General features: G+C 39.6%; 19 non-coding genes across 19 annotated transcripts; 1 reads left to right on the forward strand and 18 right to left on the reverse strand.

The window, feature by feature from the left end:
* Positions 1–762: 762 nt before the first annotated feature.
* On the reverse strand, positions 763–835 carry Trnat-ugu (transfer RNA threonine (anticodon UGU)). Its single transcript has one exon. It is a non-coding gene; the product is annotated as a tRNA-Thr (tRNA).
* Positions 836–1,580: 745 nt separating this feature from the next.
* On the reverse strand, positions 1,581–1,699 carry LOC143472699 (5S ribosomal RNA). The gene has a single exon (XR_013120025.1). It is a non-coding gene; the product is annotated as a 5S ribosomal RNA (ribosomal RNA).
* A 454-nt stretch (positions 1,700–2,153) lies between these two features.
* On the forward strand, positions 2,154–2,227 carry Trnan-guu (transfer RNA asparagine (anticodon GUU)). The gene has a single exon. It is a non-coding gene; the product is annotated as a tRNA-Asn (tRNA).
* Positions 2,228–2,461: 234 nt separating this feature from the next.
* On the reverse strand, positions 2,462–2,534 carry Trnav-aac (transfer RNA valine (anticodon AAC)). Its single transcript has one exon. It is a non-coding gene; the product is annotated as a tRNA-Val (tRNA).
* Positions 2,535–4,381: 1,847 nt separating this feature from the next.
* On the reverse strand, positions 4,382–4,454 carry Trnat-ugu (transfer RNA threonine (anticodon UGU)). Its single transcript has one exon. It is a non-coding gene; the product is annotated as a tRNA-Thr (tRNA).
* A 745-nt stretch (positions 4,455–5,199) lies between these two features.
* On the reverse strand, positions 5,200–5,318 carry LOC143472701 (5S ribosomal RNA). The gene has a single exon (XR_013120027.1). It is a non-coding gene; the product is annotated as a 5S ribosomal RNA (ribosomal RNA).
* A 762-nt stretch (positions 5,319–6,080) lies between these two features.
* Trnav-aac (transfer RNA valine (anticodon AAC)) lies at positions 6,081–6,153 on the reverse strand. The gene has a single exon. It is a non-coding gene; the product is annotated as a tRNA-Val (tRNA).
* Positions 6,154–8,000: 1,847 nt separating this feature from the next.
* Positions 8,001–8,073, reverse strand: Trnat-ugu (transfer RNA threonine (anticodon UGU)). The gene has a single exon. It is a non-coding gene; the product is annotated as a tRNA-Thr (tRNA).
* Positions 8,074–8,818: 745 nt separating this feature from the next.
* On the reverse strand, positions 8,819–8,937 carry LOC143472702 (5S ribosomal RNA). The gene has a single exon (XR_013120028.1). It is a non-coding gene; the product is annotated as a 5S ribosomal RNA (ribosomal RNA).
* A 762-nt stretch (positions 8,938–9,699) lies between these two features.
* Trnav-aac (transfer RNA valine (anticodon AAC)) lies at positions 9,700–9,772 on the reverse strand. Its single transcript has one exon. It is a non-coding gene; the product is annotated as a tRNA-Val (tRNA).
* A 1,847-nt stretch (positions 9,773–11,619) lies between these two features.
* Trnat-ugu (transfer RNA threonine (anticodon UGU)) lies at positions 11,620–11,692 on the reverse strand. The gene has a single exon. It is a non-coding gene; the product is annotated as a tRNA-Thr (tRNA).
* A 745-nt stretch (positions 11,693–12,437) lies between these two features.
* On the reverse strand, positions 12,438–12,556 carry LOC143472703 (5S ribosomal RNA). Its single transcript, XR_013120029.1, has one exon. It is a non-coding gene; the product is annotated as a 5S ribosomal RNA (ribosomal RNA).
* Positions 12,557–13,318: 762 nt separating this feature from the next.
* On the reverse strand, positions 13,319–13,391 carry Trnav-aac (transfer RNA valine (anticodon AAC)). The gene has a single exon. It is a non-coding gene; the product is annotated as a tRNA-Val (tRNA).
* A 1,847-nt stretch (positions 13,392–15,238) lies between these two features.
* Trnat-ugu (transfer RNA threonine (anticodon UGU)) lies at positions 15,239–15,311 on the reverse strand. The gene has a single exon. It is a non-coding gene; the product is annotated as a tRNA-Thr (tRNA).
* A 745-nt stretch (positions 15,312–16,056) lies between these two features.
* LOC143472705 (5S ribosomal RNA) lies at positions 16,057–16,175 on the reverse strand. Its single transcript, XR_013120030.1, has one exon. It is a non-coding gene; the product is annotated as a 5S ribosomal RNA (ribosomal RNA).
* A 762-nt stretch (positions 16,176–16,937) lies between these two features.
* On the reverse strand, positions 16,938–17,010 carry Trnav-aac (transfer RNA valine (anticodon AAC)). The gene has a single exon. It is a non-coding gene; the product is annotated as a tRNA-Val (tRNA).
* A 1,847-nt stretch (positions 17,011–18,857) lies between these two features.
* On the reverse strand, positions 18,858–18,930 carry Trnat-ugu (transfer RNA threonine (anticodon UGU)). Its single transcript has one exon. It is a non-coding gene; the product is annotated as a tRNA-Thr (tRNA).
* A 745-nt stretch (positions 18,931–19,675) lies between these two features.
* LOC143472700 (5S ribosomal RNA) lies at positions 19,676–19,794 on the reverse strand. The gene has a single exon (XR_013120026.1). It is a non-coding gene; the product is annotated as a 5S ribosomal RNA (ribosomal RNA).
* Positions 19,795–20,556: 762 nt separating this feature from the next.
* Trnav-aac (transfer RNA valine (anticodon AAC)) lies at positions 20,557–20,629 on the reverse strand. The gene has a single exon. It is a non-coding gene; the product is annotated as a tRNA-Val (tRNA).
* Positions 20,630–21,559: the final 930 nt, after the last annotated feature.

Here is a 21,559-nt window from a genome sequence, read left to right on the forward strand (position 1 = left end):
CTGCGCCCATCGCATGCATTTGGAGCACTGGATCCACCCATCATTCTCGGACGATTTGGAATACATTTTGTTGCAGTAAAAGCATTCTGCATCTACGTTGTTATCACTTTCATCGACTGTGTCCTTCTGCTGCATTGATGACCTGGAAACCTTAGCTTTCTTCATAGAACGCTTTTTCGATGAACTTGTTTTACTACTGTTGCCAGATACCGCGGATTGGCTACGATTCGTTGCAGCCAACTGCTTCTTGTATGGTGAACTGGTTAAAATAGCAGTTGCACCGCTCTTAGAATTTAGACGAACCTGATAACCAAAACTATACGGAGGAACGACAGGGGGGAGAAAGATTCAATTTATTGATGTTTTAAAGTTGTGATTATGTGACCAAACGCGAGTAGAAACCAGTTTATTGCAAAATATTTGCGCTGAAAGCTTCCTTTCGAATGTCATTGAGTCAACTACAAGGAGAATATTGAAAATATGCAATGAGTCGGGCACTTGAAACCACATGTCAGGGAGACTTGTGCAGTGCAACTTGTGCGTTAACATTCTGAACATCTAGCTCGCATTGCATGAATAACATCTCAGTTTTATGATGGATTACCTCGATCGACTGTTAGCCAAATTCTCGCTGGTTTCAACCATAAAATGGTGAGGAAAACATTATGACGACTTTATGCTGTGCATGTAAATTGATTTTTTTTGTGTCTTGCTAAAACTCCATTTAAAGCTGACAACACAACGTAACGTTGTAAGTAGAAGAGTCTCCAGTGAGAATGGAACTCACGACCCCTGGTTTACAAGACCAGTGCTCTAACCCCTGAGCTATAGAGGCGGTTACGATACTGTGTGCTGATAATATATTTTTGCAAACTGCAAAAAAACATTAATCAAGTGAAACTGGTCAGGCTTAATCAATATGAGGTCAATAAAACTTCGACTTTGACAAGAGCAATCTGAGAAATGATGAACGTACGGGGCCATGGTTTAGTGGCAAAGCGTCTGTCTAGTAGCAGAGCACGCTTTGGTCAGTGGATACGTATAACCTATTTATTATACTGATACGCTGGAGAACACATAAAATAAACTCTTTTCTGGACCAAATGCGATTTTAAAAAGTAGGTCACGCAGCCCATAGTTAAAAAATTAGGCAGGTAGGTTAGGGTAATGTCGCGCACTCGGTTTAGGTGGGTTGAGCATCTTCCGCGATGTTTTCCGTTTTAGGTGGTGATTGCGCGTCCCCACTGGTTCCGACCCTGTTGAAAACCTCGTCGTGGGGGCCCTTATCATTGTCCACAACTCCGTTGAGTGAGTGAGTGAGTGACTTATCCCGGATTTGTTGGGGTCAGCGTCATTCACCTTGTCCAACTATGTTTGTTCGTTCTGATCTTCGTCTCGATTGTCTTCAATTTGGAAACAATATAAATATATATAGAGTATTTACAAAATAAAAATATCTAATATAAAACATGTTCAAAAATGATATTGATTAGAAATTAAAACATAGTTTGACTTTTGAAAAGCTCATCCGGAAAATGAAAATGCAGACAAAAACGTTGGAAAATTAGAAAATAACGAAAAGCCTACAACACCCGGTATTCCCAGGCGGTCACCCATCCAAGTACTAACCGGGCCCGACGTTGCTTAACTTCCCAGATCGGACGAGATGGGGTGTACTCAACGTGGTATGGTCGTAGGCGAAAGTCCCTCGCTAAAACGGCGGTTTTATTCGAGCAGTTGAATACATGCCTACTTTAATGTGCTTTGGCGTCGTATGAGTGCATTAATATAATGGATTCATGAATTGGTTAAAAACGTTTTATAACAGTTTGCTACATTTTAAACAACAATATTTTGCTGACGACAAGCTATATTCCTTGAACAAAAGAGACATTAGAAAATTTCAACCGGATAAAAATGTTTGCCACGTTTGAAATATTATTAAAGAAAGTGTCACGATGTTGGAATAAAAATTCAAGTATTTTGGTTTTTCAAGGTTTGGCTTCGCCTAGAAAAGAGCCTAGTATTGGCCAAGGCTGCGAACTCGAACTTAACATAACTCGATCATTTAAATCAAGCAAATAAGGCTTATGAATTACTTCTGCTGCATTACCAATCCTACAATGAAGAAGACGATTAATCAGCATAGATAAGTCTCTGTGGCGCAATCGGTTAGCGCGTTCGGCTGTTAACCGAAAGGTTGGTGGTTCATGCCCACCCAGGGACGGGAGATTCTTGAACGTGAAACTTTGAAAACGATACTTGTGGTTTATAAACTTTTTGAAAAGATTAACCTTTCGTTTTCTTCGACCTATCTCGAAAACTTTCACGTGTGAGGCGAACGTGATAACCTTTACACCACCGAAGCAAAACATCGAAAGAACATAGAAATAGCAAGTGAATTTTATTTGAATTCTTTCCATTAAGTCTGATATTTTATTGCGCAAATAAATTTTAAACATGTTCTCGCCCAGGATCGAACTGGGGACCTTTCGCGTGTTAGGCGAACGTGATAACCGCTACACTACGAGAACGGGTTGAGGTAAAGAAAGTTTGTATTATTTTCATTTTCAAAGCGCTACTTTTACGTGAAGTGGAAATCAATATTTTGAACGTTTCAATTTTTCCAAAGCTGTATATCAAGCGTTGATTCCTCCCGGAATCAAATCGTGAAAGTGCTTCATGTATAACGGACATTTCTTTGTACGAAAGCGCTTCATTACTGTTGGAATTAAAACCGAGCTTCAAACTTTTTAGGGGCCTCTCATATATCCGCCCATGATTCAGCTGTGGACCTTAAGGCATCACTTCCCAATGGAAAGACGATTTTGAGCGGTCACAACGGCGATTGTTACCGTGTCGCACTCAATGCGTCATATTAAAAAAAGTAAGAAAATTTCCGGTCCAATGCGCATATGACGTCGATGTGGACTAGTTTCTTATTGTTTTGGCGATAGCTGGTTCCAGGTCTAGGCTAAGTTGTAAGTTTTGTGTGGGTTTGAATTTTTGGTATTTTGGAGTAGGCCTATTTGTCCTAAAATTTTAAGCTAAAACGTTGTTGTAAAGTTTAGGCAGTTGTTATAGAAAACTGAGTAGGCCTACAGCACATGGAATCTGTCCAAATTTAGACTGTAGGCAGTCATAACCTAGGTCTCGTTGCAAGCCATAGTTCAGGGTAGGTTTATGATGTAGTTTTGCGATGGTAGCTTCTTGATTTAATGTAGGGGAGGGTGGGGTAAAGCGGACCACCTAAGGCTTAAATCGTTACAATTCACTGATTTCATCAAAACGTTTGACTTGTTTGTTTTGAGAGTTAACTCTAAGGTATTTCGATCATTTTTGAAGTGCCCTTTTATTGATTGCTTGCTTTCTTACATAAATTTTTTTTGATTTAAAAGCACCTCCAATAGTCTACTTTACCCCACATGTGTGGGGTAAAGTGGACCACCGTAAGTTTTGAGTAAACAAGGCAATCTGTTCCACGTCACAATCAATTTCATTACAAATTGTCATCATAATCGAAGTAGTTATAAAAGTAATCGCAGTTCACCATCAATTTTTAAAAACATAATTCACAAATAAAGTTGTCATCTTCTTCATTACACCCAGAGCAGGCTTCCTGCGCCCATCGCATGCATTTGGAGCACTGGATCCACCCATCATTCTCGGACGATTTGGAATACATTTTGTTGCAGTAAAAGCATTCTGCATCTACGTTGTTATCACTTTCATCGACTGTGTCCTTCTGCTGCATTGATGACCTGGAAACCTTAGCTTTCTTCATAGAACGCTTTTTCGATGAACTTGTTTTACTACTGTTGCCAGATACCGCGGATTGGCTACGATTCGTTGCAGCCAACTGCTTCTTGTATGGTGAACTGGTTAAAATAGCAGTTGCACCGCTCTTAGAATTTAGACGAACCTGATAACCAAAACTATACGGAGGAACGACAGGGGGGAGAAAGATTCAATTTATTGATGTTTTAAAGTTGTGATTATGTGACCAAACGCGAGTAGAAACCAGTTTATTGCAAAATATTTGCGCTGAAAGCTTCCTTTCGAATGTCATTGAGTCAACTACAAGGAGAATATTGAAAATATGCAATGAGTCGGGCACTTGAAACCACATGTCAGGGAGACTTGTGCAGTGCAACTTGTGCGTTAACATTCTGAACATCTAGCTCGCATTGCATGAATAACATCTCAGTTTTATGATGGATTACCTCGATCGACTGTTAGCCAAATTCTCGCTGGTTTCAACCATAAAATGGTGAGGAAAACATTATGACGACTTTATGCTGTGCATGTAAATTGATTTTTTTTGTGTCTTGCTAAAACTCCATTTAAAGCTGACAACACAACGTAACGTTGTAAGTAGAAGAGTCTCCAGTGAGAATGGAACTCACGACCCCTGGTTTACAAGACCAGTGCTCTAACCCCTGAGCTATAGAGGCGGTTACGATACTGTGTGCTGATAATATATTTTTGCAAACTGCAAAAAAACATTAATCAAGTGAAACTGGTCAGGCTTAATCAATATGAGGTCAATAAAACTTCGACTTTGACAAGAGCAATCTGAGAAATGATGAACGTACGGGGCCATGGTTTAGTGGCAAAGCGTCTGTCTAGTAGCAGAGCACGCTTTGGTCAGTGGATACGTATAACCTATTTATTATACTGATACGCTGGAGAACACATAAAATAAACTCTTTTCTGGACCAAATGCGATTTTAAAAAGTAGGTCACGCAGCCCATAGTTAAAAAATTAGGCAGGTAGGTTAGGGTAATGTCGCGCACTCGGTTTAGGTGGGTTGAGCATCTTCCGCGATGTTTTCCGTTTTAGGTGGTGATTGCGCGTCCCCACTGGTTCCGACCCTGTTGAAAACCTCGTCGTGGGGGCCCTTATCATTGTCCACAACTCCGTTGAGTGAGTGAGTGAGTGACTTATCCCGGATTTGTTGGGGTCAGCGTCATTCACCTTGTCCAACTATGTTTGTTCGTTCTGATCTTCGTCTCGATTGTCTTCAATTTGGAAACAATATAAATATATATAGAGTATTTACAAAATAAAAATATCTAATATAAAACATGTTCAAAAATGATATTGATTAGAAATTAAAACATAGTTTGACTTTTGAAAAGCTCATCCGGAAAATGAAAATGCAGACAAAAACGTTGGAAAATTAGAAAATAACGAAAAGCCTACAACACCCGGTATTCCCAGGCGGTCACCCATCCAAGTACTAACCGGGCCCGACGTTGCTTAACTTCCCAGATCGGACGAGATGGGGTGTACTCAACGTGGTATGGTCGTAGGCGAAAGTCCCTCGCTAAAACGGCGGTTTTATTCGAGCAGTTGAATACATGCCTACTTTAATGTGCTTTGGCGTCGTATGAGTGCATTAATATAATGGATTCATGAATTGGTTAAAAACGTTTTATAACAGTTTGCTACATTTTAAACAACAATATTTTGCTGACGACAAGCTATATTCCTTGAACAAAAGAGACATTAGAAAATTTCAACCGGATAAAAATGTTTGCCACGTTTGAAATATTATTAAAGAAAGTGTCACGATGTTGGAATAAAAATTCAAGTATTTTGGTTTTTCAAGGTTTGGCTTCGCCTAGAAAAGAGCCTAGTATTGGCCAAGGCTGCGAACTCGAACTTAACATAACTCGATCATTTAAATCAAGCAAATAAGGCTTATGAATTACTTCTGCTGCATTACCAATCCTACAATGAAGAAGACGATTAATCAGCATAGATAAGTCTCTGTGGCGCAATCGGTTAGCGCGTTCGGCTGTTAACCGAAAGGTTGGTGGTTCATGCCCACCCAGGGACGGGAGATTCTTGAACGTGAAACTTTGAAAACGATACTTGTGGTTTATAAACTTTTTGAAAAGATTAACCTTTCGTTTTCTTCGACCTATCTCGAAAACTTTCACGTGTGAGGCGAACGTGATAACCTTTACACCACCGAAGCAAAACATCGAAAGAACATAGAAATAGCAAGTGAATTTTATTTGAATTCTTTCCATTAAGTCTGATATTTTATTGCGCAAATAAATTTTAAACATGTTCTCGCCCAGGATCGAACTGGGGACCTTTCGCGTGTTAGGCGAACGTGATAACCGCTACACTACGAGAACGGGTTGAGGTAAAGAAAGTTTGTATTATTTTCATTTTCAAAGCGCTACTTTTACGTGAAGTGGAAATCAATATTTTGAACGTTTCAATTTTTCCAAAGCTGTATATCAAGCGTTGATTCCTCCCGGAATCAAATCGTGAAAGTGCTTCATGTATAACGGACATTTCTTTGTACGAAAGCGCTTCATTACTGTTGGAATTAAAACCGAGCTTCAAACTTTTTAGGGGCCTCTCATATATCCGCCCATGATTCAGCTGTGGACCTTAAGGCATCACTTCCCAATGGAAAGACGATTTTGAGCGGTCACAACGGCGATTGTTACCGTGTCGCACTCAATGCGTCATATTAAAAAAAGTAAGAAAATTTCCGGTCCAATGCGCATATGACGTCGATGTGGACTAGTTTCTTATTGTTTTGGCGATAGCTGGTTCCAGGTCTAGGCTAAGTTGTAAGTTTTGTGTGGGTTTGAATTTTTGGTATTTTGGAGTAGGCCTATTTGTCCTAAAATTTTAAGCTAAAACGTTGTTGTAAAGTTTAGGCAGTTGTTATAGAAAACTGAGTAGGCCTACAGCACATGGAATCTGTCCAAATTTAGACTGTAGGCAGTCATAACCTAGGTCTCGTTGCAAGCCATAGTTCAGGGTAGGTTTATGATGTAGTTTTGCGATGGTAGCTTCTTGATTTAATGTAGGGGAGGGTGGGGTAAAGCGGACCACCTAAGGCTTAAATCGTTACAATTCACTGATTTCATCAAAACGTTTGACTTGTTTGTTTTGAGAGTTAACTCTAAGGTATTTCGATCATTTTTGAAGTGCCCTTTTATTGATTGCTTGCTTTCTTACATAAATTTTTTTTGATTTAAAAGCACCTCCAATAGTCTACTTTACCCCACATGTGTGGGGTAAAGTGGACCACCGTAAGTTTTGAGTAAACAAGGCAATCTGTTCCACGTCACAATCAATTTCATTACAAATTGTCATCATAATCGAAGTAGTTATAAAAGTAATCGCAGTTCACCATCAATTTTTAAAAACATAATTCACAAATAAAGTTGTCATCTTCTTCATTACACCCAGAGCAGGCTTCCTGCGCCCATCGCATGCATTTGGAGCACTGGATCCACCCATCATTCTCGGACGATTTGGAATACATTTTGTTGCAGTAAAAGCATTCTGCATCTACGTTGTTATCACTTTCATCGACTGTGTCCTTCTGCTGCATTGATGACCTGGAAACCTTAGCTTTCTTCATAGAACGCTTTTTCGATGAACTTGTTTTACTACTGTTGCCAGATACCGCGGATTGGCTACGATTCGTTGCAGCCAACTGCTTCTTGTATGGTGAACTGGTTAAAATAGCAGTTGCACCGCTCTTAGAATTTAGACGAACCTGATAACCAAAACTATACGGAGGAACGACAGGGGGGAGAAAGATTCAATTTATTGATGTTTTAAAGTTGTGATTATGTGACCAAACGCGAGTAGAAACCAGTTTATTGCAAAATATTTGCGCTGAAAGCTTCCTTTCGAATGTCATTGAGTCAACTACAAGGAGAATATTGAAAATATGCAATGAGTCGGGCACTTGAAACCACATGTCAGGGAGACTTGTGCAGTGCAACTTGTGCGTTAACATTCTGAACATCTAGCTCGCATTGCATGAATAACATCTCAGTTTTATGATGGATTACCTCGATCGACTGTTAGCCAAATTCTCGCTGGTTTCAACCATAAAATGGTGAGGAAAACATTATGACGACTTTATGCTGTGCATGTAAATTGATTTTTTTTGTGTCTTGCTAAAACTCCATTTAAAGCTGACAACACAACGTAACGTTGTAAGTAGAAGAGTCTCCAGTGAGAATGGAACTCACGACCCCTGGTTTACAAGACCAGTGCTCTAACCCCTGAGCTATAGAGGCGGTTACGATACTGTGTGCTGATAATATATTTTTGCAAACTGCAAAAAAACATTAATCAAGTGAAACTGGTCAGGCTTAATCAATATGAGGTCAATAAAACTTCGACTTTGACAAGAGCAATCTGAGAAATGATGAACGTACGGGGCCATGGTTTAGTGGCAAAGCGTCTGTCTAGTAGCAGAGCACGCTTTGGTCAGTGGATACGTATAACCTATTTATTATACTGATACGCTGGAGAACACATAAAATAAACTCTTTTCTGGACCAAATGCGATTTTAAAAAGTAGGTCACGCAGCCCATAGTTAAAAAATTAGGCAGGTAGGTTAGGGTAATGTCGCGCACTCGGTTTAGGTGGGTTGAGCATCTTCCGCGATGTTTTCCGTTTTAGGTGGTGATTGCGCGTCCCCACTGGTTCCGACCCTGTTGAAAACCTCGTCGTGGGGGCCCTTATCATTGTCCACAACTCCGTTGAGTGAGTGAGTGAGTGACTTATCCCGGATTTGTTGGGGTCAGCGTCATTCACCTTGTCCAACTATGTTTGTTCGTTCTGATCTTCGTCTCGATTGTCTTCAATTTGGAAACAATATAAATATATATAGAGTATTTACAAAATAAAAATATCTAATATAAAACATGTTCAAAAATGATATTGATTAGAAATTAAAACATAGTTTGACTTTTGAAAAGCTCATCCGGAAAATGAAAATGCAGACAAAAACGTTGGAAAATTAGAAAATAACGAAAAGCCTACAACACCCGGTATTCCCAGGCGGTCACCCATCCAAGTACTAACCGGGCCCGACGTTGCTTAACTTCCCAGATCGGACGAGATGGGGTGTACTCAACGTGGTATGGTCGTAGGCGAAAGTCCCTCGCTAAAACGGCGGTTTTATTCGAGCAGTTGAATACATGCCTACTTTAATGTGCTTTGGCGTCGTATGAGTGCATTAATATAATGGATTCATGAATTGGTTAAAAACGTTTTATAACAGTTTGCTACATTTTAAACAACAATATTTTGCTGACGACAAGCTATATTCCTTGAACAAAAGAGACATTAGAAAATTTCAACCGGATAAAAATGTTTGCCACGTTTGAAATATTATTAAAGAAAGTGTCACGATGTTGGAATAAAAATTCAAGTATTTTGGTTTTTCAAGGTTTGGCTTCGCCTAGAAAAGAGCCTAGTATTGGCCAAGGCTGCGAACTCGAACTTAACATAACTCGATCATTTAAATCAAGCAAATAAGGCTTATGAATTACTTCTGCTGCATTACCAATCCTACAATGAAGAAGACGATTAATCAGCATAGATAAGTCTCTGTGGCGCAATCGGTTAGCGCGTTCGGCTGTTAACCGAAAGGTTGGTGGTTCATGCCCACCCAGGGACGGGAGATTCTTGAACGTGAAACTTTGAAAACGATACTTGTGGTTTATAAACTTTTTGAAAAGATTAACCTTTCGTTTTCTTCGACCTATCTCGAAAACTTTCACGTGTGAGGCGAACGTGATAACCTTTACACCACCGAAGCAAAACATCGAAAGAACATAGAAATAGCAAGTGAATTTTATTTGAATTCTTTCCATTAAGTCTGATATTTTATTGCGCAAATAAATTTTAAACATGTTCTCGCCCAGGATCGAACTGGGGACCTTTCGCGTGTTAGGCGAACGTGATAACCGCTACACTACGAGAACGGGTTGAGGTAAAGAAAGTTTGTATTATTTTCATTTTCAAAGCGCTACTTTTACGTGAAGTGGAAATCAATATTTTGAACGTTTCAATTTTTCCAAAGCTGTATATCAAGCGTTGATTCCTCCCGGAATCAAATCGTGAAAGTGCTTCATGTATAACGGACATTTCTTTGTACGAAAGCGCTTCATTACTGTTGGAATTAAAACCGAGCTTCAAACTTTTTAGGGGCCTCTCATATATCCGCCCATGATTCAGCTGTGGACCTTAAGGCATCACTTCCCAATGGAAAGACGATTTTGAGCGGTCACAACGGCGATTGTTACCGTGTCGCACTCAATGCGTCATATTAAAAAAAGTAAGAAAATTTCCGGTCCAATGCGCATATGACGTCGATGTGGACTAGTTTCTTATTGTTTTGGCGATAGCTGGTTCCAGGTCTAGGCTAAGTTGTAAGTTTTGTGTGGGTTTGAATTTTTGGTATTTTGGAGTAGGCCTATTTGTCCTAAAATTTTAAGCTAAAACGTTGTTGTAAAGTTTAGGCAGTTGTTATAGAAAACTGAGTAGGCCTACAGCACATGGAATCTGTCCAAATTTAGACTGTAGGCAGTCATAACCTAGGTCTCGTTGCAAGCCATAGTTCAGGGTAGGTTTATGATGTAGTTTTGCGATGGTAGCTTCTTGATTTAATGTAGGGGAGGGTGGGGTAAAGCGGACCACCTAAGGCTTAAATCGTTACAATTCACTGATTTCATCAAAACGTTTGACTTGTTTGTTTTGAGAGTTAACTCTAAGGTATTTCGATCATTTTTGAAGTGCCCTTTTATTGATTGCTTGCTTTCTTACATAAATTTTTTTTGATTTAAAAGCACCTCCAATAGTCTACTTTACCCCACATGTGTGGGGTAAAGTGGACCACCGTAAGTTTTGAGTAAACAAGGCAATCTGTTCCACGTCACAATCAATTTCATTACAAATTGTCATCATAATCGAAGTAGTTATAAAAGTAATCGCAGTTCACCATCAATTTTTAAAAACATAATTCACAAATAAAGTTGTCATCTTCTTCATTACACCCAGAGCAGGCTTCCTGCGCCCATCGCATGCATTTGGAGCACTGGATCCACCCATCATTCTCGGACGATTTGGAATACATTTTGTTGCAGTAAAAGCATTCTGCATCTACGTTGTTATCACTTTCATCGACTGTGTCCTTCTGCTGCATTGATGACCTGGAAACCTTAGCTTTCTTCATAGAACGCTTTTTCGATGAACTTGTTTTACTACTGTTGCCAGATACCGCGGATTGGCTACGATTCGTTGCAGCCAACTGCTTCTTGTATGGTGAACTGGTTAAAATAGCAGTTGCACCGCTCTTAGAATTTAGACGAACCTGATAACCAAAACTATACGGAGGAACGACAGGGGGGAGAAAGATTCAATTTATTGATGTTTTAAAGTTGTGATTATGTGACCAAACGCGAGTAGAAACCAGTTTATTGCAAAATATTTGCGCTGAAAGCTTCCTTTCGAATGTCATTGAGTCAACTACAAGGAGAATATTGAAAATATGCAATGAGTCGGGCACTTGAAACCACATGTCAGGGAGACTTGTGCAGTGCAACTTGTGCGTTAACATTCTGAACATCTAGCTCGCATTGCATGAATAACATCTCAGTTTTATGATGGATTACCTCGATCGACTGTTAGCCAAATTCTCGCTGGTTTCAACCATAAAATGGTGAGGAAAACATTATGACGACTTTATGCTGTGCATGTAAATTGATTTTTTTTGTGTCTTGCTAAAACTCCATTTAAAGCTGACAACACAACGTAACGTTGTAAGTAGAAGAGTCTCCAGTGAGAATGGAACTCACGACCCCTGGTTTACAAGACCAGTGCTCTAACCCCTGAGCTATAGAGGCGGTTACGATACTGTGTGCTGATAATATATTTTTGCAAACTGCAAAAAAACATTAATCAAGTGAAACTGGTCAGGCTTAATCAATATGAGGTCAATAAAACTTCGACTTTGACAAGAGCAATCTGAGAAATGATGAACGTACGGGGCCATGGTTTAGTGGCAAAGCGTCTGTCTAGTAGCAGAGCACGCTTTGGTCAGTGGATACGTATAACCTATTTATTATACTGATACGCTGGAGAACACATAAAATAAACTCTTTTCTGGACCAAATGCGATTTTAAAAAGTAGGTCACGCAGCCCATAGTTAAAAAATTAGGCAGGTAGGTTAGGGTAATGTCGCGCACTCGGTTTAGGTGGGTTGAGCATCTTCCGCGATGTTTTCCGTTTTAGGTGGTGATTGCGCGTCCCCACTGGTTCCGACCCTGTTGAAAACCTCGTCGTGGGGGCCCTTATCATTGTCCACAACTCCGTTGAGTGAGTGAGTGAGTGACTTATCCCGGATTTGTTGGGGTCAGCGTCATTCACCTTGTCCAACTATGTTTGTTCGTTCTGATCTTCGTCTCGATTGTCTTCAATTTGGAAACAATATAAATATATATAGAGTATTTACAAAATAAAAATATCTAATATAAAACATGTTCAAAAATGATATTGATTAGAAATTAAAACATAGTTTGACTTTTGAAAAGCTCATCCGGAAAATGAAAATGCAGACAAAAACGTTGGAAAATTAGAAAATAACGAAAAGCCTACAACACCCGGTATTCCCAGGCGGTCACCCATCCAAGTACTAACCGGGCCCGACGTTGCTTAACTTCCCAGATCGGACGAGATGGGGTGTACTCAACGTGGTATGGTCGTAGGCGAAAGTCCCTCGCTAAAACGGCGGTTTTATTCGAGCAGTTGAATACATGCCTACTTTAATGTGCTTTGGCGTCGTATGAGTGCATTAATATAATGGATTCATGAATTGGTTAAAAACGTTTTATAACAGTTTGCTACATTTTAAACAACAATATTTTGCTGACGACAAGCTATATTCCTTGAACAAAAGAGACATTAGAAAATTTCAACCGGATAAAAATGTTTGCCACGTTTGAAATATTATTAAAGAAAGTGTCACGATGTTGGAATAAAAATTCAAGTATTTTGGTTTTTCAAGGTTTGGCTTCGCCTAGAAAAGAGCCTAGTATTGGCCAAGGCTGCGAACTCGAACTTAACATAACTCGATCATTTAAATCAAGCAAATAAGGCTTATGAATTACTTCTGCTGCATTACCAATCCTACAATGAAGAAGACGATTAATCAGCATAGATAAGTCTCTGTGGCGCAATCGGTTAGCGCGTTCGGCTGTTAACCGAAAGGTTGGTGGTTCATGCCCACCCAGGGACGGGAGATTCTTGAACGTGAAACTTTGAAAACGATACTTGTGGTTTATAAACTTTTTGAAAAGATTAACCTTTCGTTTTCTTCGACCTATCTCGAAAACTTTCACGTGTGAGGCGAACGTGATAACCTTTACACCACCGAAGCAAAACATCGAAAGAACATAGAAATAGCAAGTGAATTTTATTTGAATTCTTTCCATTAAGTCTGATATTTTATTGCGCAAATAAATTTTAAACATGTTCTCGCCCAGGATCGAACTGGGGACCTTTCGCGTGTTAGGCGAACGTGATAACCGCTACACTACGAGAACGGGTTGAGGTAAAGAAAGTTTGTATTATTTTCATTTTCAAAGCGCTACTTTTACGTGAAGTGGAAATCAATATTTTGAACGTTTCAATTTTTCCAAAGCTGTATATCAAGCGTTGATTCCTCCCGGAATCAAATCGTGAAAGTGCTTCATGTATAACGGACATTTCTTTGTACGAAAGCGCTTCATTACTGTTGGAATTAAAACCGAGCTTCAAACTTTTTAGGGGCCTCTCATATATCCGCCCATGATTCAGCTGTGGACCTTAAGGCATCACTTCCCAATGGAAAGACGATTTTGAGCGGTCACAACGGCGATTGTTACCGTGTCGCACTCAATGCGTCATATTAAAAAAAGTAAGAAAATTTCCGGTCCAATGCGCATATGACGTCGATGTGGACTAGTTTCTTATTGTTTTGGCGATAGCTGGTTCCAGGTCTAGGCTAAGTTGTAAGTTTTGTGTGGGTTTGAATTTTTGGTATTTTGGAGTAGGCCTATTTGTCCTAAAATTTTAAGCTAAAACGTTGTTGTAAAGTTTAGGCAGTTGTTATAGAAAACTGAGTAGGCCTACAGCACATGGAATCTGTCCAAATTTAGACTGTAGGCAGTCATAACCTAGGTCTCGTTGCAAGCCATAGTTCAGGGTAGGTTTATGATGTAGTTTTGCGATGGTAGCTTCTTGATTTAATGTAGGGGAGGGTGGGGTAAAGCGGACCACCTAAGGCTTAAATCGTTACAATTCACTGATTTCATCAAAACGTTTGACTTGTTTGTTTTGAGAGTTAACTCTAAGGTATTTCGATCATTTTTGAAGTGCCCTTTTATTGATTGCTTGCTTTCTTACATAAATTTTTTTTGATTTAAAAGCACCTCCAATAGTCTACTTTACCCCACATGTGTGGGGTAAAGTGGACCACCGTAAGTTTTGAGTAAACAAGGCAATCTGTTCCACGTCACAATCAATTTCATTACAAATTGTCATCATAATCGAAGTAGTTATAAAAGTAATCGCAGTTCACCATCAATTTTTAAAAACATAATTCACAAATAAAGTTGTCATCTTCTTCATTACACCCAGAGCAGGCTTCCTGCGCCCATCGCATGCATTTGGAGCACTGGATCCACCCATCATTCTCGGACGATTTGGAATACATTTTGTTGCAGTAAAAGCATTCTGCATCTACGTTGTTATCACTTTCATCGACTGTGTCCTTCTGCTGCATTGATGACCTGGAAACCTTAGCTTTCTTCATAGAACGCTTTTTCGATGAACTTGTTTTACTACTGTTGCCAGATACCGCGGATTGGCTACGATTCGTTGCAGCCAACTGCTTCTTGTATGGTGAACTGGTTAAAATAGCAGTTGCACCGCTCTTAGAATTTAGACGAACCTGATAACCAAAACTATACGGAGGAACGACAGGGGGGAGAAAGATTCAATTTATTGATGTTTTAAAGTTGTGATTATGTGACCAAACGCGAGTAGAAACCAGTTTATTGCAAAATATTTGCGCTGAAAGCTTCCTTTCGAATGTCATTGAGTCAACTACAAGGAGAATATTGAAAATATGCAATGAGTCGGGCACTTGAAACCACATGTCAGGGAGACTTGTGCAGTGCAACTTGTGCGTTAACATTCTGAACATCTAGCTCGCATTGCATGAATAACATCTCAGTTTTATGATGGATTACCTCGATCGACTGTTAGCCAAATTCTCGCTGGTTTCAACCATAAAATGGTGAGGAAAACATTATGACGACTTTATGCTGTGCATGTAAATTGATTTTTTTTGTGTCTTGCTAAAACTCCATTTAAAGCTGACAACACAACGTAACGTTGTAAGTAGAAGAGTCTCCAGTGAGAATGGAACTCACGACCCCTGGTTTACAAGACCAGTGCTCTAACCCCTGAGCTATAGAGGCGGTTACGATACTGTGTGCTGATAATATATTTTTGCAAACTGCAAAAAAACATTAATCAAGTGAAACTGGTCAGGCTTAATCAATATGAGGTCAATAAAACTTCGACTTTGACAAGAGCAATCTGAGAAATGATGAACGTACGGGGCCATGGTTTAGTGGCAAAGCGTCTGTCTAGTAGCAGAGCACGCTTTGGTCAGTGGATACGTATAACCTATTTATTATACTGATACGCTGGAGAACACATAAAATAAACTCTTTTCTGGACCAAATGCGATTTTAAAAAGTAGGTCACGCAGCCCATAGTTAAAAAATTAGGCAGGTAGGTTAGGGTAATGTCGCGCACTCGGTTTAGGTGGGTTGAGCATCTTCCGCGATGTTTTCCGTTTTAGGTGGTGATTGCGCGTCCCCACTGGTTCCGACCCTGTTGAAAACCTCGTCGTGGGGGCCCTTATCATTGTCCACAACTCCGTTGAGTGAGTGAGTGAGTGACTTATCCCGGATTTGTTGGGGTCAGCGTCATTCACCTTGTCCAACTATGTTTGTTCGTTCTGATCTTCGTCTCGATTGTCTTCAATTTGGAAACAATATAAATATATATAGAGTATTTACAAAATAAAAATATCTAATATAAAACATGTTCAAAAATGATATTGATTAGAAATTAAAACATAGTTTGACTTTTGAAAAGCTCATCCGGAAAATGAAAATGCAGACAAAAACGTTGGAAAATTAGAAAATAACGAAAAGCCTACAACACCCGGTATTCCCAGGCGGTCACCCATCCAAGTACTAACCGGGCCCGACGTTGCTTAACTTCCCAGATCGGACGAGATGGGGTGTACTCAACGTGGTATGGTCGTAGGCGAAAGTCCCTCGCTAAAACGGCGGTTTTATTCGAGCAGTTGAATACATGCCTACTTTAATGTGCTTTGGCGTCGTATGAGTGCATTAATATAATGGATTCATGAATTGGTTAAAAACGTTTTATAACAGTTTGCTACATTTTAAACAACAATATTTTGCTGACGACAAGCTATATTCCTTGAACAAAAGAGACATTAGAAAATTTCAACCGGATAAAAATGTTTGCCACGTTTGAAATATTATTAAAGAAAGTGTCACGATGTTGGAATAAAAATTCAAGTATTTTGGTTTTTCAAGGTTTGGCTTCGCCTAGAAAAGAGCCTAGTATTGGCCAAGGCTGCGAACTCGAACTTAACATAACTCGATCATTTAAATCAAGCAAATAAGGCTTATGAATTACTTCTGCTGCATTACCAATCCTACAATGAAGAAGACGATTAATCAGCATAGATAAGTCTCTGTGGCGCAATCGGTTAGCGCGTTCGGCTGTTAACCGAAAGGTTGGTGGTTCATGCCCACCCAGGGACGGGAGATTCTTGAACGTGAAACTTTGAAAACGATACTTGTGGTTTATAAACTTTTTGAAAAGATTAACCTTTCGTTTTCTTCGACCTATCTCGAAAACTTTCACGTGTGAGGCGAACGTGATAACCTTTACACCACCGAAGCAAAACATCGAAAGAACATAGAAATAGCAAGTGAATTTTATTTGAATTCTTTCCATTAAGTCTGATATTTTATTGCGCAAATAAATTTTAAACATGTTCTCGCCCAGGATCGAACTGGGGACCTTTCGCGTGTTAGGCGAACGTGATAACCGCTACACTACGAGAACGGGTTGAGGTAAAGAAAGTTTGTATTATTTTCATTTTCAAAGCGCTACTTTTACGTGAAGTGGAAATCAATATTTTGAACGTTTCAATTTTTCCAAAGCTGTATATCAAGCGTTGATTCCTCCCGGAATCAAATCGTGAAAGTGCTTCATGTATAACGGACATTTCTTTGTACGAAAGCGCTTCATTACTGTTGGAATTAAAACCGAGCTTCAAACTTTTTAGGGGCCTCTCATATATCCGCCCATGATTCAGCTGTGGACCTTAAGGCATCACTTCCCAATGGAAAGACGATTTTGAGCGGTCACAACGGCGATTGTTACCGTGTCGCACTCAATGCGTCATATTAAAAAAAGTAAGAAAATTTCCGGTCCAATGCGCATATGACGTCGATGTGGACTAGTTTCTTATTGTTTTGGCGATAGCTGGTTCCAGGTCTAGGCTAAGTTGTAAGTTTTGTGTGGGTTTGAATTTTTGGTATTTTGGAGTAGGCCTATTTGTCCTAAAATTTTAAGCTAAAACGTTGTTGTAAAGTTTAGGCAGTTGTTATAGAAAACTGAGTAGGCCTACAGCACATGGAATCTGTCCAAATTTAGACTGTAGGCAGTCATAACCTAGGTCTCGTTGCAAGCCATAGTTCAGGGTAGGTTTATGATGTAGTTTTGCGATGGTAGCTTCTTGATTTAATGTAGGGGAGGGTGGGGTAAAGCGGACCACCTAAGGCTTAAATCGTTACAATTCACTGATTTCATCAAAACGTTTGACTTGTTTGTTTTGAGAGTTAACTCTAAGGTATTTCGATCATTTTTGAAGTGCCCTTTTATTGATTGCTTGCTTTCTTACATAAATTTTTTTTGATTTAAAAGCACCTCCAATAGTCTACTTTACCCCACATGTGTGGGGTAAAGTGGACCACCGTAAGTTTTGAGTAAACAAGGCAATCTGTTCCACGTCACAATCAATTTCATTACAAATTGTCATCATAATCGAAGTAGTTATAAAAGTAATCGCAGTTCACCATCAATTTTTAAAAACATAATTCACAAATAAAGTTGTCATCTTCTTCATTACACCCAGAGCAGGCTTCCTGCGCCCATCGCATGCATTTGGAGCACTGGATCCACCCATCATTCTCGGACGATTTGGAATACATTTTGTTGCAGTAAAAGCATTCTGCATCTACGTTGTTATCACTTTCATCGACTGTGTCCTTCTGCTGCATTGATGACCTGGAAACCTTAGCTTTCTTCATAGAACGCTTTTTCGATGAACTTGTTTTACTACTGTTGCCAGATACCGCGGATTGGCTACGATTCGTTGCAGCCAACTGCTTCTTGTATGGTGAACTGGTTAAAATAGCAGTTGCACCGCTCTTAGAATTTAGACGAACCTGATAACCAAAACTATACGGAGGAACGACAGGGGGGAGAAAGATTCAATTTATTGATGTTTTAAAGTTGTGATTATGTGACCAAACGCGAGTAGAAACCAGTTTATTGCAAAATATTTGCGCTGAAAGCTTCCTTTCGAATGTCATTGAGTCAACTACAAGGAGAATATTGAAAATATGCAATGAGTCGGGCACTTGAAACCACATGTCAGGGAGACTTGTGCAGTGCAACTTGTGCGTTAACATTCTGAACATCTAGCTCGCATTGCATGAATAACATCTCAGTTTTATGATGGATTACCTCGATCGACTGTTAGCCAAATTCTCGCTGGTTTCAACCATAAAATGGTGAGGAAAACATTATGACGACTTTATGCTGTGCATGTAAATTGATTTTTTTTGTGTCTTGCTAAAACTCCATTTAAAGCTGACAACACAACGTAACGTTGTAAGTAGAAGAGTCTCCAGTGAGAATGGAACTCACGACCCCTGGTTTACAAGACCAGTGCTCTAACCCCTGAGCTATAGAGGCGGTTACGATACTGTGTGCTGATAATATATTTTTGCAAACTGCAAAAAAACATTAATCAAGTGAAACTGGTCAGGCTTAATCAATATGAGGTCAATAAAACTTCGACTTTGACAAGAGCAATCTGAGAAATGATGAACGTACGGGGCCATGGTTTAGTGGCAAAGCGTCTGTCTAGTAGCAGAGCACGCTTTGGTCAGTGGATACGTATAACCTATTTATTATACTGATACGCTGGAGAACACATAAAATAAACTCTTTTCTGGACCAAATGCGATTTTAAAAAGTAGGTCACGCAGCCCATAGTTAAAAAATTAGGCAGGTAGGTTAGGGTAATGTCGCGCACTCGGTTTAGGTGGGTTGAGCATCTTCCGCGATGTTTTCCGTTTTAGGTGGTGATTGCGCGTCCCCACTGGTTCCGACCCTGTTGAAAACCTCGTCGTGGGGGCCCTTATCATTGTCCACAACTCCGTTGAGTGAGTGAGTGAGTGACTTATCCCGGATTTGTTGGGGTCAGCGTCATTCACCTTGTCCAACTATGTTTGTTCGTTCTGATCTTCGTCTCGATTGTCTTCAATTTGGAAACAATATAAATATATATAGAGTATTTACAAAATAAAAATATCTAATATAAAACATGTTCAAAAATGATATTGATTAGAAATTAAAACATAGTTTGACTTTTGAAAAGCTCATCCGGAAAATGAAAATGCAGACAAAAACGTTGGAAAATTAGAAAATAACGAAAAGCCTACAACACCCGGTATTCCCAGGCGGTCACCCATCCAAGTACTAACCGGGCCCGACGTTGCTTAACTTCCCAGATCGGACGAGATGGGGTGTACTCAACGTGGTATGGTCGTAGGCGAAAGTCCCTCGCTAAAACGGCGGTTTTATTCGAGCAGTTGAATACATGCCTACTTTAATGTGCTTTGGCGTCGTATGAGTGCATTAATATAATGGATTCATGAATTGGTTAAAAACGTTTTATAACAGTTTGCTACATTTTAAACAACAATATTTTGCTGACGACAAGCTATATTCCTTGAACAAAAGAGACATTAGAAAATTTCAACCGGATAAAAATGTTTGCCACGTTTGAAATATTATTAAAGAAAGTGTCACGATGTTGGAATAAAAATTCAAGTATTTTGGTTTTTCAAGGTTTGGCTTCGCCTAGAAAAGAGCCTAGTATTGGCCAAGGCTGCGAACTCGAACTTAACATAACTCGATCATTTAAATCAAGCAAATAAGGCTTATGAATTACTTCTGCTGCATTACCAATCCTACAATGAAGAAGACGATTAATCAGCATAGATAAGTCTCTGTGGCGCAATCGGTTAGCGCGTTCGGCTGTTAACCGAAAGGTTGGTGGTTCATGCCCACCCAGGGACGGGAGATTCTTGAACGTGAAACTTTGAAAACGATACTTGTGGTTTATAAACTTTTTGAAAAGATTAACCTTTCGTTTTCTTCGACCTATCTCGAAAACTTTCACGTGTGAGGCGAACGTGATAACCTTTACACCACCGAAGCAAAACATCGAAAGAACATAGAAATAGCAAGTGAATTTTATTTGAATTCTTTCCATTAAGTCTGATATTTTATTGCGCAAATAAATTTTAAACATGTTCTCGCCCAGGATCGAACTGGGGACCTTTCGCGTGTTAGGCGAACGTGATAACCGCTACACTACGAGAACGGGTTGAGGTAAAGAAAGTTTGTATTATTTTCATTTTCAAAGCGCTACTTTTACGTGAAGTGGAAATCAATATTTTGAACGTTTCAATTTTTCCAAAGCTGTATATCAAGCGTTGATTCCTCCCGGAATCAAATCGTGAAAGTGCTTCATGTATAACGGACATTTCTTTGTACGAAAGCGCTTCATTACTGTTGGAATTAAAACCGAGCTTCAAACTTTTTAGGGGCCTCTCATATATCCGCCCATGATTCAGCTGTGGACCTTAAGGCATCACTTCCCAATGGAAAGACGATTTTGAGCGGTCACAACGGCGATTGTTACCGTGTCGCACTCAATGCGTCATATTAAAAAAAGTAAGAAAATTTCCGGTCCAATGCGCATATGACGTCGATGTGGACTAGTTTCTTATTGTTTTGGCGATAGCTGGTTCCAGGTCTAGGCTAAGTTGTAAGTTTTGTGTGGGTTTGAATTTTTGGTATTTTGGAGTAGGCCTATTTGTCCTAAAATTTTAAGCTAAAACGTTGTTGTAAAGTTTAGGCAGTTGTTATAGAAAACTGAGTAGGCCTACAGCACATGGAATCTGTCCAAATTTAGACTGTAGGCAGTCATAACCTAGGTCTCGTTGCAAGCCATAGTTCAGGGTAGGTTTATGATGTAGTTTTGCGATGGTAGCTTCTTGATTTAATGTAGGGGAGGGTGGGGTAAAGCGGACCACCTAAGGCTTAAATCGTTACAATTCACTGATTTCATCAAAACGTTTGACTTGTTTGTTTTGAGAGTTAACTCTAAGGTATTTCGATCATTTTTGAAGTGCCCTTTTATTGATTGCTTGCTTTCTTACATAAATTTTTTTTGATTTAAAAGCACCTCCAATAGTCTACTTTACCCCACATGTGTGGGGTAAAGTGGACCACCGTAAGTTTTGAGTAA

This window comes from Clavelina lepadiformis, unplaced genomic scaffold (assembly GCF_947623445.1).
Source record: "Clavelina lepadiformis unplaced genomic scaffold, kaClaLepa1.1 scaffold_301, whole genome shotgun sequence".
Classification (NCBI taxonomy): domain Eukaryota; kingdom Metazoa; phylum Chordata; class Ascidiacea; order Aplousobranchia; family Clavelinidae; genus Clavelina; species Clavelina lepadiformis.